General features: G+C 41.0%; 1 pseudogene; it reads left to right on the top strand.

Moving 5' to 3' along the window:
• The window catches only part of LOC113045168 (receptor-type tyrosine-protein phosphatase S-like), an 85,675-nt pseudogene that overhangs the window by 30,021 nt on the left and 34,637 nt on the right, over nt 1-21,017 (top strand).

Raw genomic sequence — 21,017 nt, forward strand, 5'->3', positions numbered from 1 at the left:
TCTGTTCAGTTGTATCCAGCATTACACTGAAAAATTGCACATTACTATTTCTCTCTTCTCTAGCTCACTTTGTAACCCAGTTGTCTAATCAACCATTGTATGTTTTGATTATTGTTGGCTCTTTGACGAATTGCATTGTATGTCGCTTGGGATAAATGCGCTACCGTAAATGCATTACTGATGAATCTTTGTCTAGTGGAGATGACTGGATATTGATCTGATAATATTCAGCAGTCGTGAGTGTTTCCTATCAGCTTTTTGGAATCAGAACTAGTGATGCCAAACTTAATCTTCTGACAAACGTCTGAATTTGTTCATGATTTCATTTGATTCATCTGGGAAATTTACTGATGCACTAAATCATTTGTAGTGTTTTCACACATCTAAATAATGACAGGATATTTGTGTAAGAGTGGTGACAAATGAGGTGGGTACTGATAGTAGGTGCACACAGAGATGTGATCTGATCCTCATCATCAGTCTGGAGAGACATGAAGAAACAGAACACACTGAGACAGACTCCATCCAGAAGAACTGTGTCTCCAAGACGCGTTCCTGAAAAAGATACAAATAACTGACTTAAAACCATTTTGTAGCTGGTGAAAATACTAGTATTCTAATCATTTTGCAAATCAATATGCAAAGAACAAGAATATCAAAATATTGGATAGTTTTCTGATGGTGATAGAAGAGCTGCTGTGTAAATGTATTTCTGCCATATACCCGTGTTTCTTGTGTTTAAGCTGTCTAGAAGTTCTTCATTACAGTTTGTGGTGTGTATTTGATGGATGTTAAGACAGCAGAACTCTGGTGGTTTTGTCTCTTTCTCTGCTGTGATGGTGAAATGTTTGCTCCGGTGTTGTGCAGAGGACCTGCTGCCCTTCGGCTTCCCCAGCATCGACATGGGTCCGCAGCTGAAGGTGGTGGAGCGAACCCGGACCGCGACCATGCTGTGCGCCGCCAGCGGGATTCCCGATCCCGAGATCTCCTGGTTCAAGGACTTCCTGCCCGTGGAGCCGGCGCTCAGCCAAGGCCGGATCAAGCAGCTGCGATCAGGTACGATTCACCGGAGACTCTCTCGTCTGTGATTGTGGAGATGTGTGCTCTCGAATGAAACCAGCTCTAATGATGATGTGGGGACTCTTGCTGAGATTAGCAGGGAACGCAGACAGAGGTCTCCTCTCAATTACACTCGGTGCTCGGGAAGGCAGTCATTTCTGAAATCACCACTTACTTTGAGATTTTAACCTTTGGGCCAGATTTACTAACAGCCTGCGTCAATGCAAACCGTCTTTTAGCATTAAAGTACTGTCAGGATTTACACTAGAAAAATATCTGCCAGTGGGGCAAGAAAAATAATCTTGTTCAGGTTTTGAATTAAGATCATTTTTCTTACCCATTGGCAGATATTTTTGCTTGTCTTAAGCAAAAACGAACTTAATTTTGATTATTTCTTTTAGAAAACAAGACTTAATATCTTAAGCCATATTGCTTGTACAGTAAATGCATTTTGATTCAGAAATGTTTAGATATTTCTACTAGAAAACAAGACAAAAATACTAAGTAAGAAAATCTTTTTGTGCTTTATGCTAATGCCGCGCAGTGAAGAATTAGCGCTGAAGGTGTGGACAGTTATTTTTGTGCCTGATCTTCTTGAATATGCATTTGTGGGACTTTCGGTTTCAGATGCAACATTTATGGGTGAAGAGTATTCAAATGAATCATGCAACATGATTTACTAACGTTAGCGCTCATCAAATAAAGGGTATTATTGGCCATTATTTAACACCCAAAAAAGCAAGTCTTAAAGCAGAGCTCTCTGTAGATTGCGCTGGTCATTATGGAAATGATGTGCTGCATTTGTGTTCTTTAATGTGCGCATCGTTAGTAAATCACACACAGAATATAACTTGCGATCTAACTCTAATTTGCCCCGTTTAGTAAAACTGTCCCTTTGACTGTAAATAAGATGTGACTCAGAATCACATGACAGTAATGTGTCTACTGTAAGCATGTGCTACATTCAGGGTGAATATGGGTGAAGTGGGACAAAATGTGCCGTTGGTGTTGTTTTTAAACCAGGATTCCCTTCCCTTTGAATCTAATGCTGATATTGAGACTAAGAATCAAGGAATATAGATATAACGACTGGATTCACCCTGTATGTTTCTGATTATACAACAAATATATTGAGGTGTTTCTGAAGCATCTCTCTGGAGCTGTGATTGATTCAGACTCATATATATGAATAATGATGCTAAATTCTATACTCTAAACTCTAGTTTCACTTCTCTCATATCAAGTCAAGCTCACTCAGTTAAATCATTTATGCTTTAATCAGTATTTCATCTCCATTTGTTGATTTATTTGGTAAGCAGTCGTGGAATAAGCGGATCATGTACAGCGTTTGTTTGCTGGCTGTATGTTATCCCTGGCTTATACATGCACATGTATATATACATAAATCTAATGTATTTAATGTATATGATTATATATAGTACTGATATATAATCGGTCTGATGTGTGAGCTTTGTATGAAGTGTGTTTGTGCCGCTGTCACTCAAATCTTTCGTTGTGTTTTTTTCTCATTGTGTGTTTGGTGTGTTTTTCTCAGGAGTCTTTGGTGAGTATCTGTTTTTTCTAGACCAACCAAACTTCTCCTTTAATCCTGTGGGTTGATGGCATATGTTTAGCGCTCCGCTCATGTCATCCTGCGATAAACATGCCCCTCGCCCCCACCAATCCTCCTAACGAACCTGATCTCGCTCCCTGCACCTGTTCCCTAATGAGAGGTGAAGCCGAGCTCCACAGCAGAACACACCGCCGACAGGAGACACTTGTTTTAGTGCAGACTCCAGAAACAGGTCATAATTCATAAAAAATAGATGCACACACACACACACACACACACACACACACACACACATGCATCATTTGTTGTTCTGCACTGCATTGCAATAAACTGATCTTCTTACTCATTACTGTTGTCTTGTACAAATTTCTAAACATTCTTGAAACAAGAGGAATTTACCTGACAGATGAAATGACTTAAGATTTTGTCTTGTTTTCTTAAAAGAAAAAGAAAAGAAAAAAAAGATCAATATGTTGTATGTTTTTGCTTAAAACGAGCAAAAAATATCTGCCAGTGGGGTAAGAAAAGTAATCTTAATTCAAAGGCTAAAAAAAATTATTGTCTTTGCCCCACTGGCAGATATGTTTGCTTGCTTTAAGCTTTTAAGGTTTTTTTTTTTTTATATTAAGTCATTTTACCTGTCAAGTAAATGCATCTTGATTCAAGAATGTTAGATATTAGTATTAAAAGACAAGACAAAAATACTAAGAAGATCAGCACCATGATGGGGGCTCAGGGTTACAGAAAACTTACAGAAAACTTACAGAAAACATCTTGCCATGTAAGTGCAAGTCAAGTCATCTTTATTTATATAGCACTTTAAACAAAAACACTGTGTCAAAGCAACTGAACAACATTAATTAGGAAAACAGTGTCTCAATAATGCAGAATGATAGTTAAAGGCAGTTCATCATTGAATTCAGTGATGCCATCTCTGTTCAGTTTAAATAGTGTCTGTGCATTTATTTGCAATCAAGTCAACGATATCGCTGTAGATGAAGTGACCCCAACTAAGCAAGCCAGAGGAGACAGCGGCAAGGAACGTCTCAGTTACGTACGTAACCCTCGTTCCCTAATGGAGGGAATCGAGACGTTATGTCGAACGATATATGGGGTCTCACTTGGGAGGCCAATCATGTCTGAGTTTAAGAGAAAACGCCAATGAAAATCGGCAAGTGGATTTACAATACCTGAGCCACTCCCCGTGCCCATGGGTATAAATAGGCAGCAGGTGCATCCACTCACTAGGTTTTACGCTGAGGAGCTGAGAACGTGTTCCGGCAACAGCGAATGGTTCAAGTTTGTGGCATGGGGACATCACGTCTCCGGAGCCTTAGGAAAAGGTAGCTACGGAGACCACGCGTAGGGAAGTGACATATGGACACCTAGCCCAGAACAGGGGCTGACCAGAACTCCGGGCATGCTAACACCAGTGCTGGGCCTGGATGGCAGACTGCTCTGCCAAGTCTGACTGCCGAGGGTGCGGGAGGATGCTCAACCAGGGTACGCCAACCAGGGAACTCTACTGGGAGAAGAAAGGCTCTTTGGAACGTGATCGTAGACTGCCCTGTCGGTTGATGAACGAAACAGCCGCAGTGTTATCTGTGTGGACCAACACGTGCTTGTCTAGCAACAGCGGCAGGAACCACCATAAGGCTAGCACTGCCAGCAACTGCAGACAGCTGATGTGCCAAAGCAGTCAAGGTCCCTGTCCAGTCCCTGCCCTGTCCCTGTCCCTGCCTGTTGCATGTCATCCTGAATGGGAGCTTGTGCAGGGCCCGATTCAAGACTCGAAGATCCAGCATAGGCCGAAAGCCACCGCTTTTCTTGGGTACGATGAAGTAAGGGCTGTAAAACCCTGTCCTCATCTCACCTGGAGGGTCTGGCTCGATTGCATCCTTCATTTTTTCATTGCATGCTTCATATTTATTATTACTATTTTATATATAGCTCACCTGTAGCTCAAGTGGTAGAGCATTGTGTTATCAAGTATAGGTTGGGGGTTCCATTCCCCAGGAACACATGATAGGTAAAAATTGATAGCCTGGATGCATTGTAAGTTGCTTTAGATGAAAGCGTCTGCTAAATGCATTAATTTTAATTTTAATTTTAATTTAATAATATATATATATATATATATATATATATATATATATATATATATATATATATATATATATATATATATATATATAATGAATTGAGGGAGAGAGAGAGAGAGAGAGAGAGAGAGAGACATTACTCGAAAGAGAGAGGGGTGTGCTCCTCATGTAGATCTCCACATCAGTCGATCGCTAGTTAAGAGCACGAATGACGCACAGATCAAACTAAAAGACTCGTCGGCCACCTTTCGTCCATCACCTCATCTCCTGCTGTCCCTTATATCGGTTTGTTCCTATGATGCTCTGCGGTGCTTCTGTAATGTCTGCATACGTTCATCTGTTGTGTCTCTCCTAGTTTCTCCCTCGTTCTCTTGCACTGATTATATTCAGTGATGCTTCTGTTTACAGCTGCAGAAATCCATCGAACAGAAATAATGGTGAAGCTTTGTAACGTGAAGCTTGGACTGAGATTTCAAAGACCTGTGTGTATGTGTGTGTGTTATAAATCATACAGAATAAATGGTTTTAAAAATCTAAAAATGCCTACTAAAAAAAAGATTAGTTTTTTTTAAACTAGTAAAAATATCTGGCAATGGGGCAAGAAAAATAATCCTATTTAGCCTGTGAATTAAGATCATTTTTCTTACCCCATTGGCAGATATTTTGCTAATAAATTTATTTTTCTTTTTTTTTTTAAACAAGACTTAAAAACATGAGTCAGTTTACCTGTCAAGTAAATTCCTCTTGATTCAATAATGTTTAGATATTTGTACTAGAAAACAAATAAAAATATATTATTTTGCAGTGCAGTAGTTTTGTGTGAAGTTTAGGGTTAGAGTAAGGGGATAGAAAATACAGTTTATACGGTAGAAAAACCATTACACCTGTGGATACACCTTATGAAATATGGAAACCTGTGTGTGTGTGTGTGTGTGTGTGTGTGAGGCCAAATGTGCCCAAGAGGAAAGTAAAAGCTTGAAATGTTTGACCTTGCAGGGAGACTTTGTACAGTATAAAAGTAATTTTCTGTGGAAAGACGCTATCAAGCTCGACTGCAGTGTTTCTCCATCAGTCTCAGAGTCCCAGTCCAGCATCAGAGCGGTCCTCCCTAAAGGTCACGGTGTCCTTCACACACTTCACTGTATTTACGGACTGTGTGTGAATCCTGAGCACAGTCTGTAGGTGTTGATTCAACTGCAGTGATTTCACATGCTGTCAGGCTGCCCACAGTCACATCTACATGAAAAACACACACGCTCAGAACGCTGAGTCAGTCTCTTCTGATGCTGTCTGCGTGAGTTTCTGTATTTCACTGCTCAGTCTCTCTTCTCTCTCTGAACGGCTGCGTCACCATTATTTCTATCCACTGACTTGATGTAAAGCATTAACATACAGTAAATTAAGCAGAAATACAGTTTATTTAATAATTATAGAATTGTATAGCATTACCAGTGTTCGTTTTCTGTTCATCCCTGTGAAGCTGTTTGATAAAGTCAGTATTGAGAGCAACAGTCTAGTTATTCCAGTAGTATTTTCCCATTAATTTTTCCCACAGGGATTTAAATAAGTCTTCGTCTAAGAGTTATAAACCAAACCAACCAAGGTGAATCACATTATTACAAATTTTGATTTAAAGTATTTGGAAATCAGACCGAATGACAAAGAGCTATGTAAATGAAAGACAGTCAGTAGGGATCTCCATGACTGAGGTCAATGCCATACACATCTGCCGATGCGATCCGATTCACTCCAATCACGATGCAGTGTGATCCGATTCTGATTTGAATGGAAAAAATACGGTATAGATAGTTCACTTTTATTTCTTTAGTTCAGACAAATGGCCATGTTAATCTACATTCCATGTGACTCTCGGGACTCGCCTCGGTCTGCGTAGTTTTGTGATATTTCATATTTTGCGCACTTGAGAAACTGTTTAGAGAGGAAATATCTATTAACATTAGGGTTTCACAATCTATGTTAAATGTTAATTTTAATATTATCATTATCAAAACGATAAGAAAATGTTGCCGATATATTAAAGCCAATAAATAATGCATTCTTTCCTGCAGAGACACTTCAGATGCGCACTGTTCGCTGATTGCTTTTAATTCCTTGATTATTGGAATCACTTTGAAAAGTTAAATAGAGTAAAGTGCAACATGTGCATGGCAAACCTGTCATAATATAATGAGAACATTACTGTTTAATAATGTTATGGAACCTTAGTGTGTCCGCGTTTAAGCACGTTGTTACGGGAAGAGTTGCACCTTCATAACCAGCACACTTAAGTTCATTTATGCATTTGCAGCCTTTTGTGCAATTAAACATTGTAATAATGTGTTTATATTATGCATATAGGTCTTATTTATCACATATAGAATGCATTTGGTTAAGCTAATAGAGCCCTTCAATTTACCGGTAATCATCTTGAGCTCAATGCATGCAGCTCAAACAGCAGCGCACAACATTAATGACTAGTATAACTGGGAATATCATGTGCATAACATTATAAAGAGAATATTATCGCAATAAAATGTGTGAATTCATGTGAATTTCAGCACGTTGTTACAGGAAGAGCGCGTCAAGTTACACATCTGATTAGGGCGTAACTTAGTTCAAGATCACCGCATTTGTGTCTTTTTGTGCAAATAAAAGTTATAATATGTTTATGTTGTATACACATCTGATTCTCATATAGCATAATTTACCCACTAACAAAGCGCTTCAGTTGACCGGTGTTCATTTAGCTCTTCAGCAACAGAGCACGCTGCTTAAACAGAAATGTTGCTATTTGAAACAATGGTAGCTATTAATTTAAGATTCTTTTTCAAAATCATTTATATATTATTAACAATAACCACCACTTTTATTTTTTCTTAATATTTTCATATGGTTTAATTAAAATAATTTAATTATTATCGGTGCAGAGGCTATTCTGTTTAATTTATCCATGGCACATGATTTTTTATTTTTTTATACCGAAGTAATGTTGTCCAGTGACTTGTTTGGATTGTTTTATTTATTTGTAAGGCTGCTTTATTTTAGATTTGTGTTTCAGTCTTTAATGGCTTTTAATGGTGAGTTAATCTTGTTTTGTAATCAGGCTCTCAAAAATTATATAAAAAATTGGATTTAGATTTATCGGCCAACATATCGGTTATCGGTTTTCATATATAATAATTATCCGTTATCAGTATTGTCCAAAATTTTCATGTCAGTGCATCCCTAATTTACATATACTATATTGGTCACTTTCTTAATAATAAAATTATAGCGAATCTACTAATAATTATATATATATATATTTAAAAAAAATAGTTTTTACAGATGCAAATATGTTCGAAAAGATGCATTGCGATACAAATGGTAACTTTTATCTGATGCACACTTTTTTAAATAGATGAATAGCTTTCACATCCCTGTAGACTGTTGATTGAGGTTTCTCCCTCTGTGTCCATATTTGGTTTTTCCTGTTCTCATTATGAGTTAATCACCTCATTGTGCTCACCTGTCTGCCCCCCCACCCCGTAATCTGCACTATATCAGTTCCTGTCGATTGTGTTTTAGTTTGTAGGTTATTGTGAATGTTACCTTGTGTGTGCGTGCTCGTGTGTGTTCGTTCCTGACCTGTCTGGATATTACCTCTATGTGGATTATTAGAGACTGTTTATCGTTATCTTCCTCATCTTCGTCATCAAACACCACATCTCACCCTGACAGAATAACTGACCCAAACATAAACTATTTAAGAGGCGTATTCCCCTCATTTGGTTTTCCAGTTTGGTCAGTTTTTGGTTTTTGTTATGGATGACCCTGCTGTCCTCGTCTTCCTGCTGGGGCAGGGGGATCGCTCTCTTGAGGACCACATAAAAGACTTTGTGTTCCTTGCTAACCTCACACATTACCCGGACAACTTTCTTTGCTCATTCTATCAAGCTGGACTTAACACCACCACATGAGCACAGTTGTCTGAGGATGGTCCTCGAGAGAGCCTATTCACCTTTATTGAGTGGGTGCTGGTGTCCTGCAAGTCACATCTGACCGTGGCCATCGGAGACGAGAACACCAGCCCCACTCAGGACCCAGGACCCAGTCAAGGACCACCCCGTGGCATAGAGCTGCCCGAGCCCACCACAGACAGAGAGCCAGAGCCAAAGCCTGCTGCGGTTCTTGAGTCATCTCCATCAACAGCAACAGAGCTGACGATCGCCCTAGAGCTTAAGCCCCTAGTGTCTAACCAGTTGCGCCAGCCAACAGCACAAGTGATGGTGGGTAAAGCTGTGGAGATCAAGGGGGCAATGGAAAGCCCTGCCCACAGCATCACCAACCCAACCTCCCTCTCCCACCTCCTCTCATTGACCTGTTCCCTTCCACAACACCCTCTCAGCTGGATCCCATCAGCCTCTCTAATCACCCTCAGCTCACCATCTGTGGTACTGGCTCGCCGCTGGTCTGGAGTCGGGAGGATCCTTCAACTCTGCCTTCAGCCACCAAGTCCCAGACTCCACCTTGGTCCTGCGACCCAGCGGCTCCACCATGGCTCCTAGCTCCCTCATCTCCACCATGGCCCATCAGTCCACCAGCTCCACCAGGCTCCATCTTCCCTTCTGCTATGCCTTGGTCACTCGTCGACTATCCACCGCCCAGGGACTCCACTCCTCAGGCTCCTCCTTCCCTCTAGTTCCACCTCAGTCTTGTGTCGCTCTGGCTACACCGCAGCCTTCCAGATCCCCATCTCTGCTTCGATTGCCAGCACCATCTGCTCCGCCTTGGACCTCTGGATCCTTGGTGTCGCCCTGGCTCATCAGCTCTATGTCTCTGCCTCTGGTTCCTCCACCATCTGCTCCGCCACCATTGGTCAGCCCCCTGGAGTTGTCAGCCCTTCATCACCACCCTGGACTCTGTTAGTCGTCCTCCACCAGAATCTCCACCTGTCTGGTCTGCCAGCCAGCCCTTTGCCTTCCTCTTTCACCATCACACATCCACTTCTCTTTCCTCCTCCTATGTCCCCCTCCATCCCTCCCTCTGTCTCATGGGGTGAGGACACGACTTTCAGGAGGGGGGGGGGGTGATCTGTCACACCCCTGTGAACTGTTGATTGAAGTTTCTCCCTCTGTGTCCACATATGCTTGTTCCTGTTATAATTATTTGTTAATCACATCATTGTGCTCACCTGTCTGCCCTTTGTTATCTGCCCTATATCAGTTCCTGAGATTGTGTTCTAGTTTGTTGGTTATTGTGAGTGTTACCTTGTGTGTGTGTGTGTGTGTGTGTGTGTGTGTGTGTGTGTTCCCGACCTGTCTGGATATTACCTCTATGTGGATTATTAAAATCTGTTTATCGTTATCTTCCTTCCGCCTGATCACACACCACACCGTCTTGTGACAATCACATTGGTAACTCTTAGGTCAATGTACCGATGTGAATCTTACCACCCTGTAACAATCAGTCAAAGGTGGATGTGCTTGTATCGTGTGTAAAATATGAAGCTGAAGAGCATGTAGAACATAAAGGAGGGTCTGTAAAGCATCTTGAGATTCACTGAGTTTGTTTTCTCTCCTCTTTCCTTTACTTCTTTTTCTCCTCCTCTCCTCTGTTTTGTCTCTGTCTGACTGCCCCATCTGTTTCTCTGCCCCGTCTCCCTCTCTCTCTCCCTCTATCTCTCTCTCTCTCTCTCTCTCTCTCTCTGCCTGGCTCACTCACTCACTCTCTCCCTCTCTCTCTCTCTCTCTCTCTCTCTCTCTCTCTCTCTCTCTCTCCCTCTCTCTCTCTCCCTCTCCCTCTCTCTCCCTCTCTCTCTCTCTCTCTCTCTGTGCAGGTGCGCTGCAGATCGAGCGCAGTGAGGAGACCGATCAGGGGAAGTACGAGTGCGTGGCGTCTAACTCTCAGGGCGTGCGCTACTCGTCCCCTGCTAACTTATACGTGAGAGGTATGGAACACAGTAGGTACTCCGTAGGTAATACACTTTCATTCAAATGTCAATGAAGACTAATTTATTTATTTATTCAGCAGCCTCTGCAGCACTTCTAATGTAAACACATATATACGTATCGCGTTGCATTGTTATCGCGTGTATGCTCTTGGCTGTGTCCAAGCTGAACAAATTTCTGTTTTTATGAGCTTCTTCCAAGCAGAGATTCAATTCTGCTCGAGCAATTCGGAGGAAACGCCCAACTTTATCAACTCAAGTGCTTCCCGTCGGGGTTCATTCGTGATTCATGGCTAACTGAAGCATTAAAAAAGCTAATCGATTTGAAATGAATTGGGTTTACAGGTTTGTAATTGTTTCTGTAAACTCAATTAGTGATATCTGCTGTTGGGCTGAAGGGCTCATGGCCTGCTGGTCCAGAAAGATCCACCGCAGTTTAATAGAGAATAAAAGAAGGTAAATGAGGTTCGATGAGTAACGAGCGGGAAAGACCTCAACACCGGCCGTCAATCACATCTGAATATTTGCTCTGATGAACACGTTATAGTAAATATTAATGTTATTAAGTGCTGCATGATGCCTTTACTAATATTGCAAAGTTTGTGTGCTTCTAATTGTTTGCTTCATGTTTTTTCAGTTCTTTTGTCTGTTTGTATTTGTTTCAATTACTAAAAGAAACTAATTTGACTTTACTGTTCACTACATTCATGATTTACAACTAAAATATAAAGGTCTTTGCATTGTGTTGTGTATGTGTTTTCTCAGTTTGCTTGTGATATTTTCAGTTTATTTCTTTATGAAGTGAATTCCTCAGAGTAGAGCAAGGCCAAGCCACAATATTTGATATTTGGGAGTGTATATGATATTATTAATACTGCCACACAAAGCTGCAGACTGAAGAGCTAAACGTAAGCTAGAGTAAATGAATGAGGTCAGACTGTGGCAGATGAAGATGGTTGCAGTGGCCTTTTTACTCTCTCTGTGTTTCCCTGGTTTTCTTCTCTGCTTTCTCAATCCCTCTTACACCCTCAGAGCTGCGAGAAGGTTGGTGTGTTTTTTGTTTATTTTCTCTCGTTTCTTTAATTTGGCATTTAAACACAGAGAACTAAATGTCAGTCAAGCAGTAAACAGTGCTGACGATGGTAGCGAACCCAAGATAAATGTAATGCGCTGTGTAGACGAGGGTCGTGTCAGTCTCGTGTGTTGCATTGTGGGATCTTGTTTCCAAACCTTCTTCTCGGAAGGCCCTCTCTCTGTCTCTGCACGCGTTGCCATGGAAACCCAGCAATTGGAAATTATGAGTGTCTGCATGATAAGGTTTGCATGCCTGAGCAGCGCTGTGTCCTGATTGGCTGTTGTGTGGTCATGTGCTCTGTGCCACTGTGATTGTGCATCTTCTGTCTGTCTGTTCTCATGTCTGTGCTTGTGTCTGTCCTCATGCTGGTGTCTGTCCATCTGTCATGTGTTTGTCTGTCTGTGCCCGTGTCTGTTCTCGTGTCTGTTCTCGTGTCTGTTCTCGTGTCTGTCTGTGCTCGTGTGCATGTGTCTGTGTGCAGCTCTTGCTCAAGTGACGGACGTGCTTTCTGCAGACAATCAGTTTATTGATCGCTCCACATCCCTTTTTTCCAAAGCGCTGAATTGGTCGACGTCTCATCAGTATCATCTGTGCCGAGCTGTCCGTCAAGCATCGTATGATCCGAACGCGACAGTGACCGTGTGTGTCTCACTTCAGTCACACTAATAAACGTCTCTAAACGACATTAGATTAGATTAGATTGTACTAGATTGATAAACTTGTCGTTTATTTTAAAGATGCACAAACCAAACTTTTGACATGAAGATTTGTGGAAAACTGACTTCGTACATTCACTAAAAATCCCTGCATGATTCAAACACACACACACACACACACACACACACATTCAGACATTCATACATTTTGGCCACTATTCATACAATGTAATAGGCAAGTATTGTTCTTTTGTACATTAACACATTTTTCAGTTATCTTTATAATATCTAATCTGTGCTAATTTAGGGTTAACCAGTTCAGCAGCTCAGTTATGACTGATATCTGTTTAAGTGTTTTTTTTTGTTTAAGTAATTTGTTACAATATTGCAATACTCCATAAAAAATACTTATTGCATTACATAGTTATATTTTACAGTAAGTAATGGATTGTTTCTTTTACTTTGTTTTTTAATAGCAACGAAACAAATCATATTTGTGGCAGCTGTAAAGTCCCTTTCACAGTAAAAATTACACAACGATCCTCTGTCTCTGTCTTCGCTCCTGATTTCATGATTTCTCTCAAACACCAGACACGAGAGCCATCACTCAATACATGGGAAACTAAATAACCTCCGAAACTTATTTGAAGAAGTTTTTTTTTTTTTTTTTTTTTGTAAAAATGTACAATTATTTTACTAGTTATTTAAAAAAAGTATTCTGATAACGTAACTTGTAATGTGTTACCCTCCACACTGTTTATAAGTAATGGTTATAATGAGCAGTTGTTGTTATAGAAATAATCTGAACCTGGCTCATATATATTAATTATGTTAGATTGATAAACAGCAGCAGCCAGGCAAAACAAAACTCTCTAAATATAACAATTATTCCCCAAACTTCAAGTGGCTCGTTCTGAGTTCAGCCGTTTCACAGCATGATAGGATCAGAATGATGATCCCGGATCACCTGTGCTCATAAACTCAGCGTGGTGTCCGAGTCCCGCAGAGGAACACCGCAGTTGTTCTCCGTTGCTCTGTTTAGTCTGTGTTTGTGGTTTTCTCTCACTGCTTGCGCATGAGCTGCATGAAGTGTCTGTTTGAGTGGAATGTTCTAGGGTTTTTGTCTGTTTGTCATCAGAGAATGGCCTATTTTCATTCTGTCAGCGTGATGAAGCGCTCGAACCGTTTCCGCTCCTGGAAAACTGTTGAAAGGCGAGTCAAGTGTTGGAAAGATCGTGAGTGACGTCTCGCCCTCGCTGCACATGACAGCCTCCTCTGGAGGAGGAGAAGAAAGAGCGAGCCAAACATCTTCTGTGCTTCTGAAGAACACTGATCTGATTCAGGCGTGAGAACAGAAGCGTCTCATTCGACACACTGCAAAAAATGCTTTTTTCATTAAATCTTCTAGTAAAAATATCTAAACATTCTTGAATCAAGATACATTTACTGGACAGGTTAAATGACTTTAAATATTATGTCTAGTTTTAAAAAACAAATGATCAAAATTTAGTTTTGTCTTAATATGAATAAAAATATCTGCCAGTGGGGCAAGAAAAATCATCTTGTTTAGCTTTAGAATAATAATTTTTATTACCCCACATTTTGATCAAACTTTGAAAAATCTTAACCCATTTGACCTGTAAAGTACATGAATCTTGATTCAAGAATGTTTTGATATTTATTTATTACACTGCAAAAAAAAAAAAAAAAAAAAAGTATTTTATTAGACGTTTTTTTTTCTTTTCTTTTTTTATACTTTTTTAACCTTTTGTTGTAAAACACTTTGGATCAACAATGGCTGTGTTAAAGTTGTGCTCTATAAATAAAGTTTGACTTGACTTTACTTAAAGTAATATTATTGTCTTGTTTTCAGAAAAAAAAACAAGTCAAAATGAAGTGCTTTTGTGCTTGAAACAAGCTAAATAATCTGTCAGTGGTGTAAGCTTCATAACCTTGTTCTCTGTGTGAAATAAGATTGTTTTGGTTGTTCTAAGCAAAAACATTAATTTTGACTTTTTTCTGAAAACAAGACAATAATTCTACTTCTTGATTTAATCATTTGTATATACCAGGGCTGGAAACAAGACAGAAAATCTAGATAAGAAAAGCATTTTTGCAGTGCAGTGATGGTTTAAAGTGGCGCTGTATCTGTGAGCTCGGACTGTAAGTCGATACGCTGTGGCCCTGCTTCTTCTTTCAGCGAGAGGAACGATTGCGTTTGAGATAATTCATTGTAATGGGCTCGACTAACAATGGCAAATCCAATTCAGCAGTCCCCATTGTTGCATAGATCAAATGTGCTGTTACCACCCAAGGTTATTGTTCCCGTCTCGCTGGAAGCCCAAGCTTTTAAGAGACCCGCAAAGTGATTTTTGCACAAAAGACGCTCGTAGTAGGTCATTTCAATTCAGATATTCAGATATTCACCGTTAGGCAGAACAGACTGGTTTAGTCATAATCAGAAATTAGCCGTTTCTTTCCATCATCAGTAACCCATAATAAGTCATAATATTAGAATTGAATGCACATGTTGGGATCTTTTTGTGCATGATGTCCTGAGTGTTTTCTTTGTAAGTTTGCATGTTACTGGTGTCGCATGAGTGCATGCACTAACTGCATTAACAGCCTCTGATTAACTGCATCTAATGACTAATGAGTGTCGATTTAGCATATGTTTCATCTGAAATATGAGCTTCCAGTTATGGGTGTCCTTTGGTCAATGCTCACCTGCAATTCAATTCACTTTTACAATTGCACATTTTATTGTAACAAACAAGTTGCATGCTACTGGAATCAGTTTTTTAGTCTCTGGCAGAGATTGGTTTGATCAAATGCGTTTAGCTCTAAATCACTAGCCGATGCAGTTGTAGCTTTATTCAGGTGGATTTTTCCCTCTTTGTTGAAGTTGTAGATTTCAGAACTTGATCCTGTGTGGTGAATCCCCATAAGCCTCGGCATCCCAGAAAGCTTTGCTCAGACGTTCAGTCATCTCTAAAGCAGAAGAAACAAGAACCTGGGCTCCGGACACATCTTAACGTGGCTTATGTTTCTATTGATGCGAATGAAACGGCTCATTGAATCAGTCAACATTACAGCTACAGCAGATCAGCTCCTGATTGAACGGCTGGGCTTCTTGGTCGTTATTTCATTGTGATGGTGAATAATGAAGTTCACTGGGGTTCTTTGTTAAAGAGATAGTTAACCCAGAAAAGATCATTCTGTCTCAAACATGTATGACTTTCTTTCTTCTGTGGAGCACGCAAAAAAAACACTGAGCCATTTCTCAAAATAATATTTTTTATAATACATTTTTGGGTGAACAGTGCCTTCAAGTCAGTGCTCCAGAGAAGAACAATTCTTTAACACCTTAGCAACCACGCAGAAGATCCTAGCAACACATGAAACACCTCAGATTCTGCATAGAACCACCCTAGTAACCAGTCAGTGTCACCGTGGCAACCATCCACCCGCACACATCTCGTTTACATCAGCGATCGTTAGAAACTTCACCGTCTCCGGTTCCTGAGTGTTTCCTGTTGCCCTGTTCTTTGTGTCTCTCTCTCTCTCTCTCTCTCTCTCTCTCTTACTCTCTTGTCTCTCTCGCTCTCTCTCGCTCCTCTCTCTCTCTCTCTGTCTCTCTCTCTCGTCTCTCTCTCTCTCTTCTCTCTCTCTCACTCTCAGTCTCTCTCTCTCTCTCTCTCTCTCTCAGTCTGTCTCTCTCTCTCTCTCTCTCTGTTCTGGATGCGTGGTTGGCAGCGCTCCACGTTAACTCGGTGGATTAGCATAACTTCCGTCGTTTCTCACATTTGCTCGCTGTCTCTTTTATTTATTTAATTCCACAGTCAGATGTAGATCTTCCAGAAGTAAACGCAGTATTTCCCTGCGGAGCATTAGTTTCTGCTGCAGAAGAATCTGATTTGTCCTAGAATATCGCAGCACACACACACACACACACACACACACACACACATCAGTGCGTCTCCACGGTAGATTGTGACCCAGAAATGGGTGGCAGGTCATAGACAGCAGAGAAAAAACAAGGCTGAATGCAAATAATACAATTCAACCAGCAGTGGTTAGAAAAATGAAACATTTGCGAACACCATTGCAATAATATTAATTCCTGTTAGATTTTTGTGTGTCAACAAAGAGAAACTGATTCCAATGCTGAGTATTAGTGTACTGTGTAGGCCTGTGTGGAGCACGGAGTGTTAGCCGCTAGTTAACAGATTTACTAGGAGCTGCAGAAATGTTTGACAGCTGTTAAGTTTGCTTGTGTGTGTGTGTATAGCGATCTCCCTCGGTGCTGTCGTTGCGTGTTCAGGCATGCAGCTCTCAATCACACCTTCCTCTTCCTCTTTGATCCGCCGGGGAACGAAACCAGCCCCGATCGAACCCCTGCTTTCCCAGAGCGGGCTATAGAGTCGATATCTGCAGCTGTCGATCACAGAGCTTGAAAAGGCTTCATTGGTCGCTCTCCGTCATCCCTGAGGGCAGCAGCATCTCATTTAGGTTTCTAAAGGCTTATGGGAAACGGACCGAAATCGAGCGCATTCAGACAGAGCGGGTTTTAATAAATATGCATCATTATAGTTTCTCTGCCTCCCAGCTGAGCTCGGAATGAGAAGAGAGAAGCCCCGGTGGAAGCGTCTGTGTTAAACGCCTGTGTTTTTCATCCTCGCAGAAATTTCATGAACCTAACGAGGACGATGGAGAGATGCGCCTGTAGAAATGGGCGCGTTAGTCAGTTTGTAAGAAAACACGGCTTTGACCTTTAGCTCGAATTCAGATTCTCCAGCTCCTTACACATTATTATTCTGTTCCATCTGTTAGCCAGCGCTTATATTTAGCAACTTGTCCTTTAAGCTGTAATGATGCATTGCCAGCTTGAATATGAAGCTTTCACCAGAACATCCTTTTTCTGTCATTGTTACCTGGTTCTCCTCTGTTTCCTTGTGTTTGTGTCCAGTTCGGCGCGTTCCCCCTCGCTTCACCATCCCTCCCATGAGCCACGAGATCATGCCGGGCGGGAGCGTGAACATCACCTGCGTCGCGGTCGGCTCTCCCATGCCCTACGTCAAGTGGATGCTGAATTCGGAGGACCTGACGCCGGAGGATGAGATGCCCGTGGACGAAACGTTCTGGAGCTGAACGGCGTGCGTGAGTCGGCCAACTACACCTGCGTCGCCATGAGCAGCCTGGGAATCATCGAGTCCGTGGCGCAAGTCATTGTTAAGTGTAAGGAAAGGTCATTTAAACTCGTGCTTTCAAACTGTTAGGGTGCTTTATTCATTTGCCGTTCACTTTATTTTCAATGTGTGCTGTATGTAAAAATATTTTTAGTTCAACAATTACCTTGGCTTTACTTTAAAAAATAAAATAAAAAGATTGCCTATGCACACTTCCCAGATTACTTTTTGTTTAAAATATTTATTTATTTGTGAAAATACTATAATTATCAAGTTGTCATCTAAAGTAAATGTATGTTTATATTACACTTTAACTTTTGGTTAATTAACCCTAACCCTAACCCTAACAACAATGCATTGTATGGGTCAAAGTTACCAATTTTTCTTTTATGGCACAAATCATTAGGATATTAAGTAGAGATCATGTTCCATGAAGATATTTTGTAAATGTCCTACCGTTGATTTATATCACATCTTAATTTTTGATCAGTAATATTTGATTAATAATATAGTAATATTGCTAAGAACTTAATTTGAACAACTTTAAAGATGATTTTCTCAATATTTAGATGTTTTTGCTCCCTCAGATTCCAGATTTTCTAATAGTTGTATCTCAGAGAAATATTGTCCTCCTCACAAACCACACATCAATGAAGAGATGATTTATGCAGATAATTACCTGTTTTGTGCTCCATAGTCACATATTAGCTTTATATCAGCCACCCTGCTCTTTGAGATTTCGGCATCCACATCATCTGTCCACCAGTAGAAAAATATGTAAATTAGACAAAATTGAAGTAATAATGTAACAAGAAGTAGAAACAAAAAGTACACGTTCAAACAAAGACAAAAAAAGATTTTACAAAGTAAATTCTCTGTAGCATATTATCCAGGAGGTGATGTGGAAGTCAGATACTCTAATCAGCCAAATCCAGCTGCTCAATGTAAATGTATTTTAGAGAATGATGTTGGGTTGATGAAAATAATGTGTAATTTTATCCAGTCTAATAAAGTAAGAAAACGTTTCTTAATGCGCGTGTGGACACAAAGTGGGTGTTGTTGTTGACTTACAAATTTCAAATCTTCCTCAAAAGTAAATTGAAGCAAAAGCATGAGTTTCCAGATATTCTTTAAGCAGTCCATTTTGATCTCTAGATATCTTGTTTGTTTATCCTAGAAAACTTTGAAATATCCTGCTTTTCAGATCCTTAATTTCTAGTGTATCTCCTGTAGTGTTCAGTAGAGATTTCAACAATGTCAAAAAGATCAGCCTTTGAGCAGTGCAGTTTTCTGCTCTCTTTGCAGCTTTACCCAGAGCTCCTGGTACCCCCATCGTCACGGAGACGACCCCCACCAGCATCACCATCACCTGGGACTCTGGTAACCCCGACCCTGTGTCCTATTACATCATCCAGTACCGTGCCAAATCCCCAGACAGCAAGTATGAGACGGTGGACTCCATCACCACGACCCGCTACAGCATCGGCGGCCTGTACCCCAACACCGAGTACGAGATCCGTGTGTCCGCGGTCAACACCATCGGTCAGGGGCCGCCCAGCAACAGAGTGGAGGCTCGGACCGGAGAGCAGGCGCCCGCCAGCCCCCCGCGGAACATCCAGGCACGCATCATATCACAGAACGCAGTGATGGTGCGCTGGGATGAACCGGAGGAGCCCAATGGTTTGATCAAAGGCTATCGAGTTTATTACACCATGGATCCTTCGCAGCCAATGAGCAACTGGCAGATCCACAATGTTCAGGACAGCATGATAACAACCATCCACAGCCTTGTGCCATCCGAGACGTACACCATCCGTGTGTTGGCGTTCACCTCCGTGGGAGATGGACCCTTCTCTGACCCCGTCCACGTCAAAGTGAGACCTGGAGGTGAGTTGTAGAGTCTGACTGAGGAAATCAACTCCTACAGATCAAATGTGCTGTCACGGTAGCTGAACAAGCAAAGTAAGAGCCATTGTCTATAATATAGAGATGCATGAAGCACTGCTCACAAAGAAGGAAGTTTCAAACCAAGCAGTTTTCTCTGAATCCAGATCTAGCTTGAATCTTATGGGATCGCACTGATTTCTATTGGAATGAATGGATTTCATCCCAGAAATTCAGCTTAGAAATAGTAAAAGTTACCACACCTTAACACGTTCCAGTGGAGCTTCACAGAATGCTTGAAATCAAGTGTACCATTTGAGCATTTCTGTACTATTTCTTCAGGGCCAGGTTTACTTAGAGTTTGCACCAGCGTAAACCACCTTTTTTCATTAAAATCGTACTGTCAGGATTCACTAAAGACGTGCAGTGAAGAATTGGCACTGAAAAGAAGTTTCCCTTTCAGACTCAACATTTATGGGAGAAAAAGTATTAAAACCATTCAATGCAATTTACTAATGTTTGCACCATTATTTAATGCATGAAAAAGGCATGTCTTAAACTATTTTGTGCCTGTGTTTAAGTAGGTCACCCACACCTGAAGAGCATTGGATCTGCTTATTTGCAACTATGCTAAATTATGCTGTGTTTGGCATAATGCCTTGGTCGATATGTAAATGAGATGTGGCGTCTGTGTTCTTTAATTTGCACATTGACCGTAAATCACCCGCAGAAATTTCCACGCCCATTGTCGCTGTTTTGGAATTGTGCTCTCATGCTAATTTGCCCTGTTTGTTAAAACTGGCCCTTCGTGTGGCTCCATTAATAAATGATGTGCTCTATTTATAAGCAGGTTTGTAATGCATTCCTGATCTGTGTTTCAGTTCCTGGGCAGCCAGGGAAGTTCCAGGTGGGTAAAGTGACCGATACCAGTGTTGAGTTGACCTGGGAACCTGCTTACTCCAAAGAGCCAGTGAAAGCCTACGAACTCATCTACAAAGCTCCGGAGCTCGGCATTCAGGTGAGAACGTGCTCCACTGAGAAACCCTTGAGGGCTACAGATCATAATGGCATCAGCTCCTGAAATGTCGGAATAATGGTAATGTTTTCAAATGCATTGTATGCAGTGCGTAGCCAGGATATTTTATAGGGGTGGCTGGTGGGGGGGTGACTTTGAGTTGGGGGGGACAAAGTGAGGAAACCTCTAGTTCCGCCTCTGATTGTACAAATATTTCTACAAATATAGACAAATTGCAAGTCACTTTGGATAAAAGCAACTATTAACTGCATAAATATAAACAACAGAGACTTTAATCTTTCAAACAAACAGGAGAAGAGGAGTTTTGAGCCCAGAACATCGTATTTGGTGGAGGGTCTGCGTGCCAACACAGAGTACACCTTCTCTCTGGCTGCTGTGTCCAATAAAGGCATCGGAGCGTTCACCAACGAGATCAATCAACGCACGGCACAAGCAAGTATGTGTGAGAGCACTTAAAAAGACTTTGTTGTTACGGTATTTCTCCTGACAGGCTGTTTTCTTACAGTGTATGTCG

Source organism: Carassius auratus, chromosome 27 (genome assembly GCF_003368295.1).
Source record: "Carassius auratus strain Wakin chromosome 27, ASM336829v1, whole genome shotgun sequence".
NCBI classification, from domain to species: domain Eukaryota; kingdom Metazoa; phylum Chordata; class Actinopteri; order Cypriniformes; family Cyprinidae; genus Carassius; species Carassius auratus.